Source organism: Lampetra fluviatilis, chromosome 27 (genome assembly GCF_964198595.1).
Source record: "Lampetra fluviatilis chromosome 27, kcLamFluv1.1, whole genome shotgun sequence".
Lineage (NCBI taxonomy): Eukaryota > Metazoa > Chordata > Hyperoartia > Petromyzontiformes > Petromyzontidae > Lampetra > Lampetra fluviatilis.
The window spans coordinates 10,353,601-10,375,350 of record NC_136301.1 but is presented as its reverse complement, the minus strand read 5'-3'; the positions used below and the strand labels follow the sequence as shown (position 1 = coordinate 10,375,350).

The 21,750-nt window shown below is 50.5% G+C and overlaps 2 pseudogenes across 1 annotated transcript; both read left to right on the top strand.

Moving 5' to 3' along the window:
• The first annotated feature begins 11,131 nt into the window (after positions 1 to 11,131).
• LOC144942478 (trace amine-associated receptor 365 pseudogene) lies at positions 11,132 to 12,139 on the top strand (annotated as a pseudogene). The gene has a single exon (XR_013639381.1). The product of XR_013639381.1 is annotated as a trace amine-associated receptor 365 pseudogene (transcript).
• An 8,402-nt stretch (positions 12,140 to 20,541) lies between these two features.
• On the top strand, positions 20,542 to 21,549 carry LOC144942477 (trace amine-associated receptor 365 pseudogene; annotated as a pseudogene).
• Positions 21,550 to 21,750: the final 201 nt, after the last annotated feature.

The following is a 21,750-nucleotide window of genomic DNA, read 5'->3' as shown; positions in this document are numbered from 1 at the left end:
GGCCGCGGTGAATGTCCGAGGCCTCGAGCGTCTCCAATTCCGATCTCCGCGCAGTATGCGGCTTTGTCAAGATGGCGTCCGGCGGCCGCGTGGCAGCATCCCCGCCCAAGATGGCGTCCGGCGGCCGCGTGGCAGCAGCCCCGCCCAAGATGGCGTCCTGCGGCTCCGTTGCAGCAGCCTCACCCAAGATGGAGGCCTCTCCCTCCGCAGAAGGAGTAATGGCAGACGTCGTTTCCCGCTGAAAATCTTGATCATTGGCCCTTGAGTGAATTCCACACGGCCGACCGAGGGCCACTGATGACGTGACTGCCGTAACAAGATTTAGCAGGATCGCATGGAGAGATTATATGTGCTACGCCAGCCGACGCCACCCCTCGTCCGTAGCCAGGGACGTTGTTTCGCCGGCCTGTCGGCGATGAGCGGCGTTGGGGAGAGCAGCAGATGGAGGTAGAGGACCCGCAGCTCCCACCAGCTCGACCTCGTCCGCCTCAACCTCTTCCTCCGATGGAGGGTCCGGTGGGTTTCTTTTCTTGAGGTGCTTGGACATTTTGTAAGAATTGTCCAAACGGTCTCAAGAGACACTTCTGTCACCAATGTAATAAAGGTCGTTGAAGCGACTTCTGGAATCTGGTCTTTATTCGTCTTTCATTATAACACTCCTTCACGCTGCTGACAGACAGCGTGAGAGGGATAGAAAGAGAGAGACGCGCGCAGCCACGTGGCAGCCTGGACCCCCACTCTCGCGTGGCCTCTTCCATTCGTTCGTTCCAGTTCTGACCACGTGTTGTTCGTCTCCACCCCTATTCAATACCCGGGTCACGTGTTACGTTTTCACCAATCCTGGTTAGCCTCTATGGAATCTTCCAGACTCCACCGTAGGCTCCCGGGACCACGCCCCTGACTCGTCTCCCCATTGGCTGTGGCTAAAGCCAGCAGAACCAATCCTCTACTTACAGCTGTCACCTTTCCATTACGTCAGGGCCACGCCCCTAGGCTTCCCCCCATTGGCTATGGACTAGGACCGGCAGAGCCAATCATCGTGATGAGTTGTAATCCATCAACGACCCGGATATATCCTCACATTACAAAGGTAAACATTTTCTTCGAAACTGCCGCGTGAGGTTTGCAATTTGCTGGGGACAAAGAAGGTGCGCACGTCACCATACCATCCGCAGATGGATGGCATGGTCGTACGCCTGAACAGAACGCTGACCTCCATGTTGAGTCACCTGGTCAGCGAGTCACAGCTGGATTGGGACTTGTATATCCCTGCGGTTCTCGCCGCCTACAGGATGGCCCCTCATACGTCCACCGGCTACTCTCCCTTCTTTTTGATGTATGGACGGGAATATGATCCTCCCATCAACGTACAGTTGCAGGCCGCACCGGCCGTGAAAGTGTCAAAAATTTCGGATTCCGTTCGTTTCACTCTTGCAAAGCTCTCCAAAGCACAGGAAGCTTCCAGGGTCAACTCCCAAGACAGTTGGCTAACCAGCGGCTGAAGGGGGCTCGTGTTTTCCTGTGCAAATGGTCGCCGGGTAACAGGGCCTGGTTGCATTGTCCGCAGGTGCCCGTGGGCACATCCCCTAAATTGCTGCAAACTTGGAGGGGGCCGGTTGATGTTGTTCGGGTCGTGCATCCACAATGTGTCCAAATTCGGCTTGGTAAGCGAAGTTGGTTTGTTCACCCCTCTCGTCTGAATCCGTTTATTGCGCACGTGAATTTGTTTAATCTCCATATCGCAGGAGCCGAGTGTCGGGTGTGCTCGACGAGCTGGGGCATGCGTCTGCTGATGCTGGTCTTCAGGAGAGTGCTTCTGTCCCGCCCCCAGGCGCTGTGTGATTGATGCCTCGCACGCGGCCGCTCGTGTCGGCCTCGCGTGCCCCGGACGTGGAAGGTCAGACGGTCCGGCCTACTGCTCTTTGTGAGGAGCCAGCTTCGTCCAATCGATTGCTCATTTCCCCCGGGTCGTCCAGGGCGGATGAGCCCAACCCCCCTGGAGGCCCGGCATCGCTGACTCGCTCAAAGACTCGGGTTGCATAATCCCCGCACGTTGCACACTCCCATGCCATGATTGGTTATCGCGCTCGCGTAAGTCATAGCTGATCCTGCTCGCCATTGAGCTCACGAGCGTTGTTACACGTTGAGGGTGGGAGATCTTGATGGCGGGAGCCCTGCATGTCGCAATTGGTATTGTTGTTGTTCTGCATTATTTTTGTTAGCCAGTGTATAATTGTACAGGTGGCTTTGGATATTTATTGCTTGTTTTGTTATTGTTGGAGCACACGTGCATTATATTGTATGTATATATATATATTTCGTCGTTGCTTCCTTAAGGGGAAGTTGACAGCCGGGATGGCTGAGTGCTAAGGAGCGGGGAGGGGGGGTGATGTAGTGACTGGGAATGTCACTGTGTGGTGCCGTGCCTGCGAGGCCATGGCGGGATGTATACTGTTGTGTGTACACCCCGGACACGGGGTGTAGTACCAGCCCTAGTGGGGGCTTGGGAGAGCGCTGGTTAAGCGCAGTGGTACCACGCACAGTGTGCGGTGCGGGCTCCCGTTGAGAGAGCGAGAGAGTGTCAGCCAGCTAGAGTTATGTTGAGGGGCATGATACTCTGGCTGACCTGGGGACATGTGACCGGATGACACTGGAGGGGGGCCACCGGTGGAGGGGGCCAATGGATGGTCACATGGTCCGGGAAGAACTCTCGAGAGCCTTTGGGCAAGGGCGAGAGCGATCGAGAAGGTGGGCAGGGCGAGAGGCAGAGCCAGCCCCAGCCCGGCCCGATATAAGTGGGGCCCTGTGAGGGGCTCGGGGTTCTTACTGTTTGAGAGGCAGGAGATCCACGTCAAGCTTGAAGAAGCCTCCAGACATGCGGTCCGGGACCCAGCTTGTGGTCTGGACCGGGATAGTGGAACCGTGTCTAGTTCCGCCGTAGCATGGTTAGTTGGGTGGTCACCACCCGAGTGTGTGTTGTGTTAATAGCCTGGAGTGTGTTGTGTCAATAACCCTGGAGTATGTTGTGCTAAGAGTTTAATAAAACGTGTTGCTCTCTAAGACAACGTCTGCGATTCAGTTGGACTCACTACACGTGTAAAGAAAATCGCTGATCTGACAAAAAAAACGCACAGATATTTATTTAATCACGATCCCCCCTCGCCCTTATCCCCCACTACCCTCCTCCCCCTCCAACCTCCCCCCCCCTCACCCCCTCGAGTCACTAAGAGTAAAATTACCCCGATCGGCTCTCGGCGGGATATTAGCCCGAACGCTCCAGGCAAGGGAGCCACTCGTGCTCATTAGCGGCACCTCCCTGGGCTGCAGAAACCTGGCGGGGGGGGGGGGTCGCGATGCTATGATACGATACGGCGATATGGCACCATCGAACGATATCGTCAGTATTGTTAATACCATCATTGCGCTTGTTAGCCAGGACATGTATGTATGTATGCTAAACTTATTTTGCACCCCACGTAGCCAACCGCTCTAATCTAAAACTAAACTACAATTTTTTTTATTTGTACCAGGTACGGTCGCGCTGAGCTACGTAGCTCCTTCTGAGAAGCGAGCAGGCTGTCACAAACGAGAGCTCAATGAAGTGGCTCATATAGCAGCCAAATGCTCTGCAATCGCATGTTGTCTAAATATGGACGAAAACACTGAAGGAACCCGGAGAAAAATACACGCGGATATATACAGCTGCAGGCGTCAGGGTCGGGATCGAGCCCACAACCTCCTGTATACCAGGCGAGGTAGTTAACATCTCCTAGCCACCGTGATGATGATATGAGAGAGAGAGAAACGCAAACTACAAATACACAGCAGCAGGCGTCAGGGTCGGGATCGAACCCACGACCGCCTGTAATCCAGGCGAGGTAGTTAACATCTCATAGCCACAGTGGCGATACATCAGAAGTTCTCGGAAAGGGCAAGAAAAGCCTCATTGAGCCTCGTGACTGATTCTGCTGGGAGGGGGAGGGTCCTGCAAGGGAAGAGGAGGGGGCTGGATTCTCGGTGGAAGGAGAAATAAGTGTGAAAACTGAGCTCTAATTGAGAATATCCTTCAGAGACACCCCCATCCCCGCTCACCCCCCTCCCTCTAACCCCTCCTCCTACCCCCCCACTCTTATTCACACTCCCTATTACCCCCCCCCCTCTCTTATCTACCCCCTCTCTCTCACCTCTTCCCCCCCCTTACCCCCAATCCCTCTCACTCCCCCCCTCTTACCCCGCTCTCTTTCACCCCCGCTCCTTCAAACTCCCCTCCCTCTCACCTCCCTCTTACCCTCTCCTCCCTTTCCCCCACGACCCCATGAGAATGCGGATGCCCCCTTAAATAAAGTGCGGACACACACATAGACAGGACACACACACAGAGCCAAGACATAGCCACGACACACATACAGGCAGACGCATTCACACTCCGAACCTGCAACCCCTTTCGCCGGTGCCCCCGTGTCAAGCTTGGTGAGTAAAGATTTGTACCAGCATCACGATGGATGGTTAAACATAAACTCTCGCCTTGATACGATTAACTACGTTTCATTTTAACCGGGCTCTACTAAGCTGCTGTGTAGCTATTTTTCAGAAGCGACCTGGCCACAAATGATAGCCCCAACGAATTGTGCGGCGTCTCATCACGTGGAAATGCAAGCGGTCAAACACTCTAAACGTGCGGTTAAAAATGTGGAGCGAAAGAGCAGAGGATTCGAAGGAAAATCCACTCGACCACGGGGAGAGAGAGACACGCAAACTCCAAATACACAGCAGCAGGCGTCACGGTCGGTATCGTGCCCACGAACTCCTGTATACCAGGCGAGGTCGTTAACATTTCGCCACCGTGGCGCCCTACATGTTGTGGGGGTTTAAATATAGAGTAGGTCATCTGTAGCGTCTCTACTCTGAGTATTTCTACGCGAGTCTATGGTTCTCTGAGTCTCTGGGTCTCTATGTGAGTCTATGTGTCGGTCGCTGAGTCCCTGGGTCTCTATGTGAGTCAATGTGTTTATCTCTGAGTCACTGGGTCTCTGTGAGTCTATGTGTGGGTCTCCGGGTCCCTGGATCTCTATGTGAGTCTATGTGTGAGTTCCTGGGTCTCCATGTAATTTATTGATGGTGGAGTGTACACTTCACGAGGTGGAGGCTGATATAACACCTCTATTCCTTCAAGCTGATGGTCAGGCCAAAAGCATGATCTGCCTCCTCCGCGTGTACAAAAAGTGCAAAGTCATTAGCGAATAGCAGTTCCAGAACATATTGCTCCATGGTTTTGTTGTTAGCAAAGAGACGTCGAAGTTTTAAAAGACTGCCTTCTGTCCAGAATCGGATGTAGAGGGCCCTCGAAGGCAGCGTACTTCAATAGGGATTACCGTTGGTAAGGCGTAACAGCACGGGAGGATGATGCGCTGCGCTACGAACCCGGCGACTCGGATTCGATTCCAGCTCACGGCCAACATCAGTGGAGATTATCTGAACCGGTCCTGGGCCTCCAATAGGTAGACACAGCCTTAAACGAGTACCTGGTTGTTTTAATATTGAGGTGTTTTTTTTTTACTTAGGGGGCCTTTATAACATGTGCTACATGCCCCGCACTAGCTTAATCCGGCACTGCTGTCTGTGAGATTGTCCATAAGTGCATCTGCTTCCTCCTTGTACACTTCGGATGCGATCCCATCGATACCGGGTGCCTTGTGTGATTTGAGCTTCTTGATGGCAGATGAAATCTCTGCCCGTGTTGGTGGCGTGTCCTGTTCAGTCCTCACTTCGCGTTGCTGGAACTTGGCTGTGGATGCTGCATGGACCGTCCGCTTGTCTGCGAAGAGACTGCTAAAGTTGTTTGACCAGAGATGCGTGATAGCTTCCTTGTCTGTCACAAGGGTTGTGCCATCTGATGATCATAGGGTCCCCGTGTCTGGTGCAAGGATTCATACACTGAGCGTAGGGCCTCATAGAATGCTCACGTGTCCCCCATGTCTGCATACAGTTGTGTCCTTACTGCGAGGTCTGTTCACCAGTTTTGTTTAAGGACTCACAGCTTTGTTTGCAAGGTTTTGCAAGCAGCGCTGTATGCAGATGTTGCGGCATGGTCATTGAGACAGGCAAGTAGTCTGGAATGACAGGACCGTTTCGTCTGGAAGAGTGATTCGATTTTTGGATCATTATCATTGAAGCAATCTCTGCATTTCCTCATTGAGAAACCAACCACCTCCACAGCCATGTCCTGAAAATTCGTTTTAGATGTTTCCTCTGCTCTTCAGGGTCTCCATCCGTGATGTTCACTGAGCCTGGTCTTGAGCTTGTTCTGGAATTCCTCCCTTAACAGGAGGGGGCTTCTCTACTTGGAGCTTCTTGGAGTGAAGACCTTTCTTCTTGGGTGGTGGTTTGATCCTGAGGGTGACTTTTGCTCTGGCCAATCTGTGGCCTGTATATCAGTCAGCACTGGGCACGACTTTAGTGTGTAGTATGTCCCTTGTGTCCTGTTGGCGTACAAGGATGTAATCCAGTAGATCCCAGTTCTTGGAGCACGGGTGTCTCCACGTGGTCTTATATCTGGCTTTTTGTTGGAAAGGCACGCGTTTTATGCAGAGGTGGTGTTCTGCGCAGAGCTCCAGGTGCATACGACCATTGTCGTTGCAGTTGCCAATTCCACGCTTGCCAAAGGCTCCCGTCTAGCGGTGCTGGTTCTAACCGACTCTAGCGCTGAAGTCTCCCGTCACAAGAAGCATGTCTTTGTGATTAACCCCCTGGGAGAAGAGTTCCGAGGTCATGATAAAATGCTTCCCTGGCGTCTTGATCAGCCTGTAAGGTTGGTGCACAAACACTGATTATGGTGGCAAATTGGTTACCCTGGATGGGTAGCCGTAGAGACATCAGGCAGTCTGAATGGCCAATTGGAAGGCTCAGGAGTTTGCCAGCGACGGTGTTCTTCGTCGTGAGTCCAACGCCCGACAGACGTCTCTCCTCTTTGACTTTCCCTGACCAGAACAGAACGTATCCCGCCCCGTGTTCAGTCAGGGATCTCTGCTCTGCGAAGCGAACTTCGCCCTGTGCTGTGATGCCAATGCCAAGTCTGGCAAGCTCCCTTGCCACGATAGTCGAGCGTCTTTGTGGTCGGTTGTTTTCATCCGAGTTCACCAATTGTGCGACCGTTCCAGCATGCAAATGTTGGGAAGTTTGGTTTATTTCTGACCGCGTAAAGAGATGCCTATTGGCTGCGGTAAGCCTACCGGATGAGTTGAGGACAGCTTTGTTTCGGGCACCTTTTCTAGGCCTCTCTCCATCAGGAGCAAGCAGTGTTGTCCCAAGAAATGGCTGCTTTGGTATCACATGGTTCTGCCGGATGATGATGATGATATTGTTGTTGCCTCTAGTCAACAGTCAAACGACAAATATGGCCGAGTCGCCGACATGCAGGTTTAAAGCTGCGGCAGCCAGTGCCATCTTGCACCTACCGTTTCCACCTCTCCCCTATCGCTTGGAGGACTTTCCTCCCGCCTGTGCTAGAGTTGATTTAAAGTGCAGATCAGCTCGCGCACACCGATCCCAATCTTTCGGCTCAGGGTTACTCCACAGTGGCTCAGCGAGCTAAGACGGCTATGGCAACTGGCAACCACAGAGCTGTAGGTTTTAATTCGAAGTGGCCTTCTCCTAGGTGAGTTGCAACACAAACCTATAGAGCCCTACCTGCCCAGGGGTGGGGGTTACTAGGACACCTTGGATCGTACTTCGTCTGGGACCTCAACCTCGACCTTACCGCCATGGGAAACCCTACCAGGAGCATAACTCCCGACGGCTTCGCTCTCAGGGCCATTGGAACACTCAAAGCCTTTCCAGCACATCAAGGTGACGATCCTTGGAAAGGAGGCCCCGGGTATCTACGCGAGTCTATGTGTGGATCTCCGAGTCCCTGGGTCTCTCGCTCACCGGCGGTCAGTTGCCTCCTTATAATTCCTCTGTCGCTACTACTACTATCACGGTTACTGTTCCTGTGAACTCTACTCGTTGATGAATACACTCGCGTTAAGCACTCGGGTCTACCAGACTGCTTCATCTCACCCACACCGTGATCAACCACCACACTTGCAGGCCACAACGCAGTCACCCACCCACTCATCCACTCACTCACCCACAGATTCACTCACTCACACCCACTTGCCAACCCACCCAATCCACCCACCACACTGCAGGTCGCAACACTTCTCACGACTGGGACACGGACGCGCGGTGGCCTTCATCCAACGATGGATTGTACAGGGTCTGTTATTATTTAGAGGGCAGCCCGTCCTAGAGACGGGGCTTATCTTTTCTGTCTGCTCAGCCCCCTTCTCCCCTAACATGGGCTCTGTCCTGACTCTGCTCGCTACTCTCAACAATCACCAGACGCCTGACACTGCTCACCACCTGATACTCTCACCAGATGCCAGAGGTTGCAAACGGGTTTTGATTCCTTACCCGTACCCGAACCCTGCCGCACCAGGGTCGCAAACGGGTACCCGTACCCTACCCGATACCCGGCTACCCGTACCCGGCCGGGTATCGGGTAGGGTACGGGTACCCGATTGCGACCTCTGGGATGAAGCCATGTTGCAGGCGCAGGTGGGTTGATTCTAGGAACTTGAATTGTGAGAAGAGGAAAGATATTGGGAAATGAGTGACAAACGGTTACTCACCAGTGGCTCACGGCCCACCCGTACCCGTACCCGGGCGCACCAGGGTGGCAAACGGGTACCCGTACCCGTACCCGGCCGGGTAAGGGTAGCCGGGTATCGGGAAGGGTACGGGTATCGGGTACCCGATTGCGACTTCTGCCAGATGCTAACCACCCACCTCTGCCACCACTGCCATTTACCAACCACTCAGCTGACATTTGACCTTTCCAAAATACCACTCACAAGACAGCTCACCACTGGTTAGACACTCACCAGGCACGCCCTTTGTTCGCACTCACCACCCTATAACCTCCTGAAGCGGAGCAGCCATCAACAAACCAATCACCAGTCACCAGCTTCATTATTCACAAACACACTCACCAGACCCACTCACCAAACACTCACCACACTGCACGCCTATGACAAGTCAAAAATTTGAACTACTACACCACGACACTAGCACACCCCACCGCTACACCACTACAAACCGCCACACCACAACACACCACACCACACGACACACCGCTACACAACACCGCTATGCCACTACTCGCCACTACACACAACTACACACCGCTACACCACCACCACAGCACACCAAAACACCACTGCAATACACACCGACACAACACTACACTACAGACCGCTACACCACACTGACACACCGCTACACCACCACCACAGCACACCGCTACACACCACTGCAATACACACCGACACACCACTACACTACACCACCACTACACCGCTACACACTGCTAAGGCTATACGCTGGAGTCTTTGTTTGTGTGAGAGTGGGTTACTGCCTGAGCCCAACTTGCGCACGTTGCTTCTCGAGCTGACAACTCGATGTCAAAGGCGACTTTGACGAATCCCCATCCATCGACTTTTCTCATCTTGCTTCAATTCACGTTGCGCCTCGACACAAGGCGCCCGACGAGGAATGAACACAATTTGTCCAGGAGAATCGTGCGATGAGATGAGTCGACGAGGATGATGGCACATGGTGAACGTGACGATGTGTGTAATATACGGCGGTGATAGTGGCAGTGGGTGTTTCATGATGATGAGTGCGAGGGATGGGTAGGGATTCTAGATTTGAAGCTTTCGTGACTGCAAGGATTCGTACTCTTTGGTTTTTTCGGTAAAGTCACGTAGGTAAAAAATAAAATAAAATAAATTAAATCACGACGTTTCGGAGGCAACACAAGCTTCCGTCTTCAGGTGGAACCCTTACAGCCAAAATCACTGTAGGAAGTGAAGAGAGCTAATATAGAAACCAGAGAGTATGGGTAGGGAAGTTTTGAAGAGGTACGATGATGATGATGGTGTTAATGAATAGGGAAAGGGGGGGGGAGTTGGAGTAAGTAATGGAAAATCAGTGTTTAATGGCAGAACGATTAATGAAGAGTGAGGCTGATTGACGTGTCGGGGCAGATTGTTCCAGCGTAAGAGGGCCAGAAGCGAGAAGGGAATGGTCATTGGGCACAGGCGGGAGAAGGAGGAGGAACACCAAATAACGTTTCCAGTTCCTTAGATTTTTTGACAATACTGTACTACTGGTTTTTTCCTGAGTGTGTTGTTTTTACATCGTCTATAAATATACGACGTGTGACATTCATTTATTCCTGGAAGGCGAGACGACGAATATGGAAGCGATAGGTGGAGGCAAAGACGGATAGCGAGGTAGGTGACGACGACGATGCTGCGCGGGGTTGCGGTGATGCAAATGAGGTGGTAGTGATGTTAATAATACAGTGAAATGTCTTCGAAACGAAGACACGGGTGGAGTATAACTGCGCCAACATCAGCGAACAAGGCAGCCAACACCGACGTTGCTCAGAGAGGTAGTCCGTCGCACGCTAGACTACTCGCGGTGTGCGTTAAGCGAAAAACACGTGCGTTAAAGCGATGTTAGGCGTGCAGATGCAGGGCAATGGAACGTGCGATAAAACCCATGGGTAACGAGGCACGGCAATGAGTGTGGTGAGTGACTGAGTTTCTTGTGGTCCTCTCTGTTTAGCAGTTTCCACAGTGGCCGGAGTGCAACCGGGCGAGGAACCTGGGAAGCCGGAGTCAGGGAGGAGAAAGTTCGAGCCCAAGTCAAAAACTGCATCCGACCGCCTTCGGAAATCGTCATCGCCATAACCATCACTGTTTACTACCTCAACGAGCACAGGACCAGAAGCATCGTCGTCTTTTAGAGAAAGGGCATGAGCGTCAACAGTGCGATCCGATTGTCAGTAGCGCATCATATCGAAAACATCGTCATCGTAATTATCATCAACATTTGTATGAAACGTTTTTAACGGTGTGTTGCAATTCTGAGAAAGTTTGGACTCGCAAAGGCAGCTTGAAAAAAAGAAGCTACTACTGCTTAATTAAATACCGATTATATTAACCACTTATTAAGACTTACATTTCTCCAGTGGTGAGGTCCAAGGGTACCAAAGCTACTTTTAACGGGACCCCTCAAAGTCATGGCAAACACAACCAAGACGTTGCAATGCATCGACTATCACGGCTACAACTGCAGCGGGCCGAGCCTGCCGGAGAAAAGCCGACCGATCATCCTCATCATCATCAGCTTCTTCATCGTGGTTACGATCCTCAGCAACATGCTCATCATCAGCTCAGTCATCATCTTCCGGCAGCTGCAGACTCACACCAACATCCTCGCGATGTCCCTCGCCATCTCTGACTTCGGCTTGGGGTCCATAGTGATGCCTCTGCGCATGGTGGGCACCGTCTACAACTGCTGGTACTACGACTACAGCTTCTGCAACGTCTTATATTTCGTCGACTACACCTTATGCACCTCCTCCATCTTCCACCTGAGCTGCATTGCCTTCGACCGCTACGTGGCCATCTGCGACCCGCTGCGCTACGCTCAGCGCATCACGAAACGCACCCTCGTGGCGATGCTGCTCATCTGCTGGTTCGGGGCGGCGTTCTTCACCTCACCAAGCCTGCTGAGCTTCAGCCCCCAGCTCGTTCCCAGCGCCATCAAGAGGGTGGGCTGCCCGGACGACTGTATCTTTAGCGTCGACGTCACCCTGCACTTCTTCTACGGCGCCTGCCCCTACTTCCTGACCATGCTCGTCATCACGGCCATGTACGCGCGCATCTACCACGTGGCGCGCACCCAGGCTCGGCAGATCAAGGCAGCGACCACAAAGGTCCAAAGCCAAGGCCAGCAGAGGGTGAGCAACATGCGACGCGAGCACAACGCCACGGTGACGCTGGGCAGTATCATTGGAGCTTTCTTCCTCTCGTGGTTGCCCTTCTACATCATCGTGCTCGTCTTCCCGTTTGTCGCGGACTGCGACGTCGAGTACGAGGTGGCCACCTGGATGGGCTACATCAGCTCGGCCGTCAACCCACTCCTCTACGCCTCCTTCAACCGCCAGTTCCGCGGCGCCTTCCGCAAGATCCTCAGTCTTCGGATTTTCAGGGCGGGAGAGAGGAACTTTAAGTTGTCTGAATGAAGCACGGGTTGCGTTTCTCATTGCGATACTCGATCCCTGGGTAACCATGGCCTCTGTGACGATGAAGAAACGTCACTTCCTGTAGTTTTAGACTTCGCTCAAACATTGGTATGATACTGCACTGTTTGCAAGACTACCTGTCCATCTTGTATCTACAGTGGTCTCTCGGTGAACGATATTAATTGGTGCCACGAAAACCATCGTTATTTAACAATTTCGTTAATCGAATATATGAAATACATGTTAAACGCTTCATTTGCTCCAAGACGATCAGAAGTTGACCTTTTTCACCCAAAAAAACATAGTTTATTATATTTATACATGCAGTGTTAATAAATAAACGTCATAAAAACGTTTTAACAATTTAATATAAACATGGATAAATAAGTAACAGAGCCTAAAAAGGTGACTACATAGAGCATGACATACCTTAGGCTAAGAAGATGGATGGCTTCAGGAGTTTATGAAGAAGTTGGTGTGGGAAAAAACTTTTCCTTACTGTCTTGTTTTTGTTCGCATTCATTATAGGGGCCATTGTTATTGATCTTATTTAAGTTTTAAGTAAAAAAAACAGACGAAGTATTCAAGAGAGTTGTTTCTATAAGCAACGAACATCCAATCTTCAAAAGCTAGCTGTCAGTTGCTCTCAAAATGCTCATAAAAGGGCGTCGTCGATTGGCTGAGGTCTGCTGCATACACTAGGAGCACTCCGATTGGCCGAAATCGGCTTCAGCGTGATATGGTAAACACATATCGTTCCTCGAAAATGTATCAATAACAGAAACAATGGGACCCTATGGGAGGCAAGATGGTTAACCAAATATCGTTAACCGATAGCATCGATCACCGAGGGACCACTGTACCTCTGTTAAATTGTTCCCTTAGACCAGTGGTTATTCACCTGGGGTGCGCGCTTTCGCGGGGTGTGCGAGATGCCCTTTCTGAGAATTCCGTCCATAAATGACGTTACGGACCTAGGGGTGGGGGGGTCAGACATTTGTATCGATGTGTGACGAGGGGGGGGGGGGGGGTTTGAGAAATGTGACGTCACATTAAAATGCGCAACTTTATATAAATATAGACAACACGTTCTATTTAATTAAAATAGACGTGTTAATGAATGTTTCTACTACAACATCAGAGTGCAGCGCCACATAAAATACGCACTACAATGACAATAGTTTAAAGCGATTTGAAGCATGTTTTTTTTTGGGGGGGGGCAGAGTTCTGTGACTTCATATTTGAGGGGGGGTCTGACTTTTTGTGACATCGTGTGACGAAGGGGGGGGGGGGTCAAAAATCATCCAAAATCGCGGACGTCATTTATGGACGGCAACCAAAGGTAAATCATCGAAAAATGAAGCACGGTCACGTAAGTTACAACTACTTTGTATCATCAAACCTAAGTATTTCTTAACATCATACACGTTTTAATAATTGAGAAGGTTGCGGTAAAAGGTTAAGAACCACTGCCTCAAACTGTTGTTTCTGCTCTGTGCTCGTAGAGAAACCACTCCACCTTGTGAGCTCTCCAAACCTTGCTTGCACGTGTCACCGGGCGTCGCTGGCACTTATGGCCATGGTCTTACCGAGATCGCAGGAGTGGCTGACGTGACATTTAAACGCTCAAGTTTTGTTGGACCTCTGGAATTGTTTTCTACGATCCCGTGCCGTGTTTCTGCCCTCACACACGCCAGCGTTCAGCTGCGGTGATGTCCATTTAAGTCTGGCACCAACGAAGACCCACAACATGATCACACGGGGCCACGAATCAGCCCTCACCCCCTCTCAATGCTCAACAAGGCTCTCTATATACAACATTCTACCGTTTAATGAAATAACTATCATTGGCATAATCTCCATTCATACATTATCCCCAATTGCCCATATATCTGCCCACCATGAATGATCTCCAAATATATAAAAGTTGTGATTATGTGACTGTTCAAAATGTTTAGCGTACTTCCCGACATGCAACAAACTTTAAATTTGCCATGTGGGTACTTTCCAGACTGTACACCATGCACAAATCATAAAAATATACTTTGGTATTTTTTTTTTGGGGGGGGGGGGGGCGCAATAATGCAGATATTTTGCATGGCAAGTGAGCTGTGACGTCACATCTGGCACGTCATCCGCGCATGCGCAGTGCTTAGCGCGCTGCTCTACGAACTTAGGCGACCCGAGTTTGATTCTAGCTCACGGCCACCGCCGGTGACGACTATTTGAACCGCTCCTGGGCCTCCCCTAGGTAGACTCAGCCTCAAACGAGTAACTGGTGTGGTGTGTGAACATCGCCACTGGGGAGACAAAGGCGGCCGGGCGTGGTAAATCCAAGCCCCGGGCGAAGCCGGGTAGCAAAGCTAGTACAATTATAAATTGCAGTACAGCAAATCCCACTGGTGGCTTTGGCTCTCGTGGTTTTGCACCAAATCGAGGCGCAGTTCGCCGATTGTGGCCCTGTGGGTCGCCAATTCGCGGGTAACCGCGAGATTCCTGCATGCACGGCGTAATTGGACCACTGGCGGTGATGCTGCCACGGAAGAACACACGCAGCACCGTCTTGTCTCCATCTTTACTTCGTCTTGTCTCCATGTTATCTCCGTCTTGTATCCATCTTGTCTCCCACACGGCCCATCACAGGCCCCAGGTCACGCAGTGGCAGCGAGGTTCAGCCACAAGATGTCTCCCTATAGTAGACGGCGTGTCTAAGTATTGTACATTACATAAACATAGATATATAATTCCATACATTTACCGTACAAGTTGTATTTAACGCTAGAAAATATCAATATTTTACATTCAAAATGCCCCCTGTTTAATGTCTGGGTTGATGTGTAGTAACGTACAACATGATAGAGTGTTGTCGTTTTACGAACCGTTGAACCAAACCCTGTTTCCAATTAAATGTCTCTTGAGATTGTGGATCGCGGATTTGCCGATTGCAGCTATTTTCAAGAACGTAACCCCAGTGATGGTCAAGGCTTTGCTGTGTTAAGTATCACCTACAAGTTTGATGTTCATAATGAATTCCACCTCATTAACGAGACGCTAATATCCACATTACAATTGCCCATAATGAAAGTTGAAGACACATTCGGCCATATAACAAACGACACCAACACCCTATTTAACGGTATGGCAAACAAGGCTAAGCCCAATCATGTGCGCGTTTAACTAGACCCGACTCAGCCCCATCAATGTGCACTCAACTTTGCCTTCAGCCCATTCGCACATTTACCAATATCCCAAAAATGCCCAAGTCCAAACCATATGTACGTTCCAACTCGGCCACAAACTAATGCTCAACCGTGCACGTGTTCAAGGAGGCCTGAATCCTGTCCGCAGATATCTGCATTTCTCTATTTCTCACTGCAACTACGTGTGTACATCCAAGAATCACGACTTTAAATCACGCAAATGTCTCGTGCTGCCACGAGAGGGAGCTCTAGCGGGGGGGGGGCAGTTGGTCGACCCATTAACTCCCTTACTCATCCACTGACTCACTCACCCGCTCACTCAGCCACTCCCACACCCACCCACTCACCCAAACACTCACCCACTCACTCACCCACCCACCCATTAACTCCCTTAATCATCCACTGACTCACTCACCCACTCACTCAGCCACTCACCCACCCATTGAAAACAAAGACAAAGATCCCCCATATACTCTTTAACAGACTGTTGGGGCAAGTGCTGTTAGCGAACACCTATGAAGGCCGGAACGGAAAACGAACGGGTGGGTGGCCAGCACCACGCCCGGCCGCCTTTGTCTACCTCGTGGCAATGTTCACACAGCGCACCGTGTACTCGTTTAAGGCTGAGTCCACCTATGGGAGGCCCATGACTGGTTCAGATAATCGCTACTGATGTTGGCCGTGAGCGGGAATCGAATCCGAGTCGCCACGTGCTCGGGGGAACCCGGCACACTCCCCGCATGCAGCGCGGAGCAGATGGACTCCAGTTGCTCACCGCCCTCCACCACCACCCCACTCACCACGACCCTTCTGAGTGGTGGTGGTGGCCACGCTGCACGTGGGCTGGTGGCTGCGATCCGGCACTGACGTGGAGACGGCACCGAGGGGTTGGTGGATCACCGCGCACGGGCGGATGTGCCACTTCCCTCACCCCAACCTTCTGCCGTGTGGATGGCCGTTTGGGAGGGATCATCCACGTAACCAATCACGTCAACTCAAACTATATATTTTTTTTTATTTTGCCAGGTAAGGGCCCGCTGAGCTGTGTAGCCATTTTCCAGAAGCGACTTGGGCCACAAATGAGAGCTCAACGATTTGGCTCATCACAGCAGTGGCGAAATTCGCTAAACGCGTGGCGGTTGATTGTAAGCGTGGAGACAAAAAAATCCAGCCTGGTAAACAGGATGTCATGGATTCGACCTCTACCCTGACGCCTGCTGGACGTTTTGGAGTCTGCGTGTTCACTCACAGAGACAGATAGACGAAGCGACACAACGAGCTGCCCTCGGCTGACCCCACAAACCCGTGACATCGCTCTCCGTGATGAGCAATACGAAGCCGAGAGCACGTAGCGTGCCTCGTCAATGCCAATTTATCCATGATGAGTTGAAATGTTTAAACATCCCTAAAATTTATTCTTGGTTCTTTCGATAAAGTCACGTAGAAGGGAAATAATAAAATAATAAAAATAAAACATAATAAAATACAATTCTCACGACGTTTCGGCCACAACGCAAGCAGCCGTCCTCAGGTGAAGAACAGGTCTGTCGGAAAGACCTTCCACCCCTTACCCAGCTTAAATATACGCTGCCAACCTTGGTGGTGTTCATTCAGACGCTGTCTTTCCGACAGACCTGTTCTTCACCTGAGGACGGCTGCTTGCATTGTGGCCGAAGCGTCGTGAGAATTGTATTTGATTGTTTTTTTTTTATTATTATTTCCCTTCTACGAGACTTTACCGAAAGAAACAAGAAGATGAATCCCTGCACTCACGAAAGCTTTAAATTAGAAAGATGCCTAAAATAATGTGTGCTTACTGCGCCGGGACCCCCAGGGGGTCTCCGCGAGGGAAGAGGAGGGGGCTGGGTCCTCAGTGGCAGGAGAAACAAGTGTGAAAACTGAGCTCTAATTGAGAATATCATCCAGAGACACCCCCATACCCTCTCATCCCCCCCGCCCTCTAACCCCTCCTGCTACCCCCCTCCCTCTCTTATTCACACTCCCTCTTACCCCCCACCCCCCCTCTCTTACCTATCACCTCTCTCTCACCCCCCCTTACCCCCCTCCCTCTTACCCCTCCTCCCAACTCTTATTCACACTTCCCCTTACCCCCCTCTCTCACCTACCCCCTCTCTCTCACCCCCCTTCCTCCCCCATACCCCCACTCCCTCTTACTCCCCCCCTCTTACCCCGCTCTCTCTCACCCCCGCTCCTTCTTACCCCCCTCCCTCTCATCTCCCTCTTACCCTCTCCTCCCTTTCCCCCACGCCCCCACGACCCCATGAGAGCGCGGATGCCCCCTTATATAGAGTACGGACACACACATAGACAGGACACACACAGAGCCAAGACACACACACACAGAGCCAAGACACACACACACAGAGCCAATACATAACCACGACACACTCCGAACCTGCAACCCCCTTCACCGGTGCCCCCGTGTCACGCGTGGTGAGTAGAGATCTGAACCAGCATCACGATGGATGGTTAAATATCTCGGCTTTGCTGTGCGCTGCGTTGCACCGCTAGTCGAGTAGATAACCTTGCGTTCAATAAACCCTCGGAGCCAGGATGAACGTCCAACTCCAATCGTCATTTATTGATTGTAACAAGGTAAAACTGGTGAGAAAACACAGATACAGCATCTGTTATAATCCGGAAATACCAACACAATGAACACCACAGCATAAGAACATTGTCTTAGATAACAATTGATCCTGGACGGACCAGGCCCCTACATTACCACTGAACAGCTAGACAAGAGCACAAGCCGGTGCGTTGCATACAGGCACATCGTGTATTCATCCCACTGCACCCCAAATGTACAGCATTACACATAACACTAAACCGTGGATGATATGCTTCGTCATCTTTACTCTCAGGAACGCAACATAGGCACAAGTCTGACTCGACCTACTAAATCACAAGTAACATCCACAATAAGGAAAGTCGCAGGCTTCGTTACTAACTAGGCCTCGTATTTACTACAACAACTTAACGGCACCATAAAGGCATTTACATCACTATAACGGTCATTCCAACATTACAACAGCATTGCCAATATTATAGGAATATAAACAACTTACAGACAATGCTTCTTAAGCTCCCACAATGGACAAGTGCGGCTGTGGTCTCACTGAGATGTGATGCGTGCCGCCATCTTGAATTATCAGTAAGATGGCAGAAGCCCGCGTGGTTCACTGAAAATCTAAAATCGTCACTTCCTAGTCACATGACCAAAATTAGCATAAAAAAACAGGAACTTCCTGTGAACGTACGCTACACATCTGCCGTGATGCAAGACAGGAGCAAAGAATCAATTCCCTGTGGAGAATACAAGAAATATAGTCAATGCCAGTGAGTGGACTGCGGTCTGAAAGTCACCGTAAACGTGGACACAATCAGTTAAGATCCGAAATGGTTTATTACGTCCTTCCAATGATTGCTGAGCCAGAATCCATCTTCTTGGTTGAAATTGTCTCTGTAAGTTTGTATATGTGGATAGCCTCATGAACGAATTTCTCATAGTAGCCAGATGGCTTGCAGAGAACCTCTGTCTTGGAGAAGTGAATGTCATGTGAGCCCACTGAATTGTAAAAGTGATCTGCCACGGCTGAGGTGTTTGTGTGATGTAAGAGAAAAAAGTTTAGCTGGAAGCATATCATAATTTTTGCGACATAGAATTGTAATGTATTACTTACTGTTAGTAGCTGAGCTTATTGGAGAGTATATTTAGTATACTGATGATACTATGTAGTTTATACTTTAGTTTTTTACGTGGTGGTTTAGTAACAGCAGCTACCTACTATTAACATTCCTTCCCTTTGTTAACGCTACCCCCTATCCCCTCCCTTTGATGCTGCTAATCCTGCATAATGCACGGGCATAATATGATTTTGAAACCCCCCGCCCACCTCCTACGCATTTCCCATAAATATGCTAAATTCCTCTTGATATGCAAATTATTTTGTCAAGGCGCTCTTCTTCCCCCTCCAACCAAGCTTTAATATACGCTCCAAGCTTGGTGGTGTTTCATTCTTCACCTGAGGACGGCTGCTTGCGTTGTAGCCGAAACGTCGTGAGAATTATTTTATTATGTTTTATTTTTGTTATTTTATTATTTCCCTTCTACGTGACTTTACCGAAGGAACCAAGAAGACTGTACTACTGGTTTCTTCCTGAGTGTGTTGTTTTTACATCGTCTATAAATATACGACGTGTGGCAGTCATTTATTCCTGGAAGGCGAGACGACGAATATCGAAACGAAAGGTGGAGGCGAAGACGGATATCGAGATAGGTGACGATGACGATGTCGTGCGCGGAGTTGAGGTGACGCAAATGAGGTGGTAGTGATGTTAATAATACAGTGAAGTGTTTTCGAAACGACGACTCGGGCGGAGACGTCAATCGGAGTATAACTGCGCCAGGATCAGCGAACAAGGCAGCCAACACCGACGCTGCTCAGAGAGGTAGTCCGTCACACGCTAGACTACCCGCGGTGTGCGTTAAGAGAAAAAAAGGTGCGTTAAAGCGAAACCTGTTTAGGCGTGCAGATGCAGGGCAATGAAACGTGCGGTAAAACCCATGGGTAACGAGGCACTGCAATGAGTGTGGTGAGTGAGTGAGTTGCTTGTGGTCCTCTCTGTTTGGCGGTTTCCACAGTGGCCGGAGTGCAACTGCGCGAGGAACCTGGGGAGCCAGAGTCAGGGAGGAGAAAGTTCGAGCACGAGTCAAAAACTGCATCCGACCACCTTCGGGAATCGTCATCGCCATCACTGTTTACCACGGAAACGAGCACAGGACCATGAGCATCATCATCTTTAGATAAAGCGCATCAGCGTCAACAGTGCGATCAGATTGTCAGTTGCGCATCATATCGAAAACATCGTCATCGTAATTATCATCAAGATTTGTATGAAACGTTTTTAACGATGTGTTGAAATTTTGAGAAAGTAATGTAAATGCGATCATAATCCGAGCATAGAAGCAGATACATTCAGGGTACGTTGTTTTAGTCCCGCTTTAGAAAGTCTACGAGCATTTCTTTAGTTAAAGTTTTACTCGCAAAGGGAGCTGGAAAAAAAGCTACTACCGCTTAACTAAATACCGATTATATTAACCACTCATTAAGACTGACATTTCTCCAGTGGTGAGGTCAAAGGGTACCAAAGCTACTTTCAACCGGACCCCTCAAAGTCATGGCAAACACAACCAAGACGTTGCAATGCATCGACTATCACGGCTACAACTGCAGCGGGCCGAGCCTGCCGGAGAAAAGCCGACCGATCATCCTCATCATCATCAGCTTCTTCATCGTTGTTACGATCCTCAGCAACATGCTCATCATCAGCTCAGTCATCATCTTCCGGCAGCTGCAGACTCACACCAACATCCTCGCGATGTCCCTCGCTGTCTCCGACTTCGGCTTGGGGTCCATAGTGATTCCTTTGCGCATGGTGGGCACCTTCTACAACTGCTGGTACTACGACTACAGCTTCTGCAACATCTTATATTTCGTCGACTACACCCTCTGCAACTCGTCCATCTTCCACCTGAGCTGCATCGCCTACGACTGCTACGTGGCCATCTGCGACCCGCTGCGCTACGCTCAGCGCATCACCAAACGCACCCTCGTGGCGATGCTGCTCATCTGCTGGTTCGGGGCTGCTCTCTTCACCTCGCCAAGCTTGCTGAGCTTCAGCCCCCAGCTATCACCCAGCAGCATCGAGAGGGTGGGCTGCCCGGACGACTGTCTCTTTAACGTCGACATCGCACTGCACTTCTTCTACGGCGCCTTCCCCTACTTCCTGACCATGCTCGTCATCACGGCCATGTACGCGCGCATCTAACACGTGGCGCGTACCCAGGCTCGGCAAATCAAGGCAGCGACCACAAAGGTCCAAAGCCATAGCCAGCAGAGGATGAGCAACATGCGACGCGAGCACAACGCCACGGTGACTCTGGGCAGTATCATTGTAGCTTTCTTTCTCTCGTGGATGCCCTTCTTCATCATCGTGCTTGTCTTCCCGTTTGTCGGGAACTGCGACGTCGAGTACGAGGTGGCCACCTGGATGGGCTACATCAGCTCGGCCGTCAACCCACTCCTCTACGCCTCCTTCAACCGCCAGTTCCGCGGCGCCTTCCGCAAGATCCTCAGTCTTCGGATTTTCAGGGCGGGAGAGAGGAACTTTAAGTTGTCCGAATGAAGCGCGGGCTGCGTTTCTCATTGAGATACTCAATCCCTGGGTAACCATGGCCTCTGTGACGATGAAGAAACGTCACTTCCTGTAGTTTTAGACTTCTGTTGTATCTATGCCCTGTTTTCGATTATTAATATTAAGAATAATTTTAAAAAAATGTTTTTTTTTCCTAAATATATATTATTTTTTTAATTAAACAATGAAAAC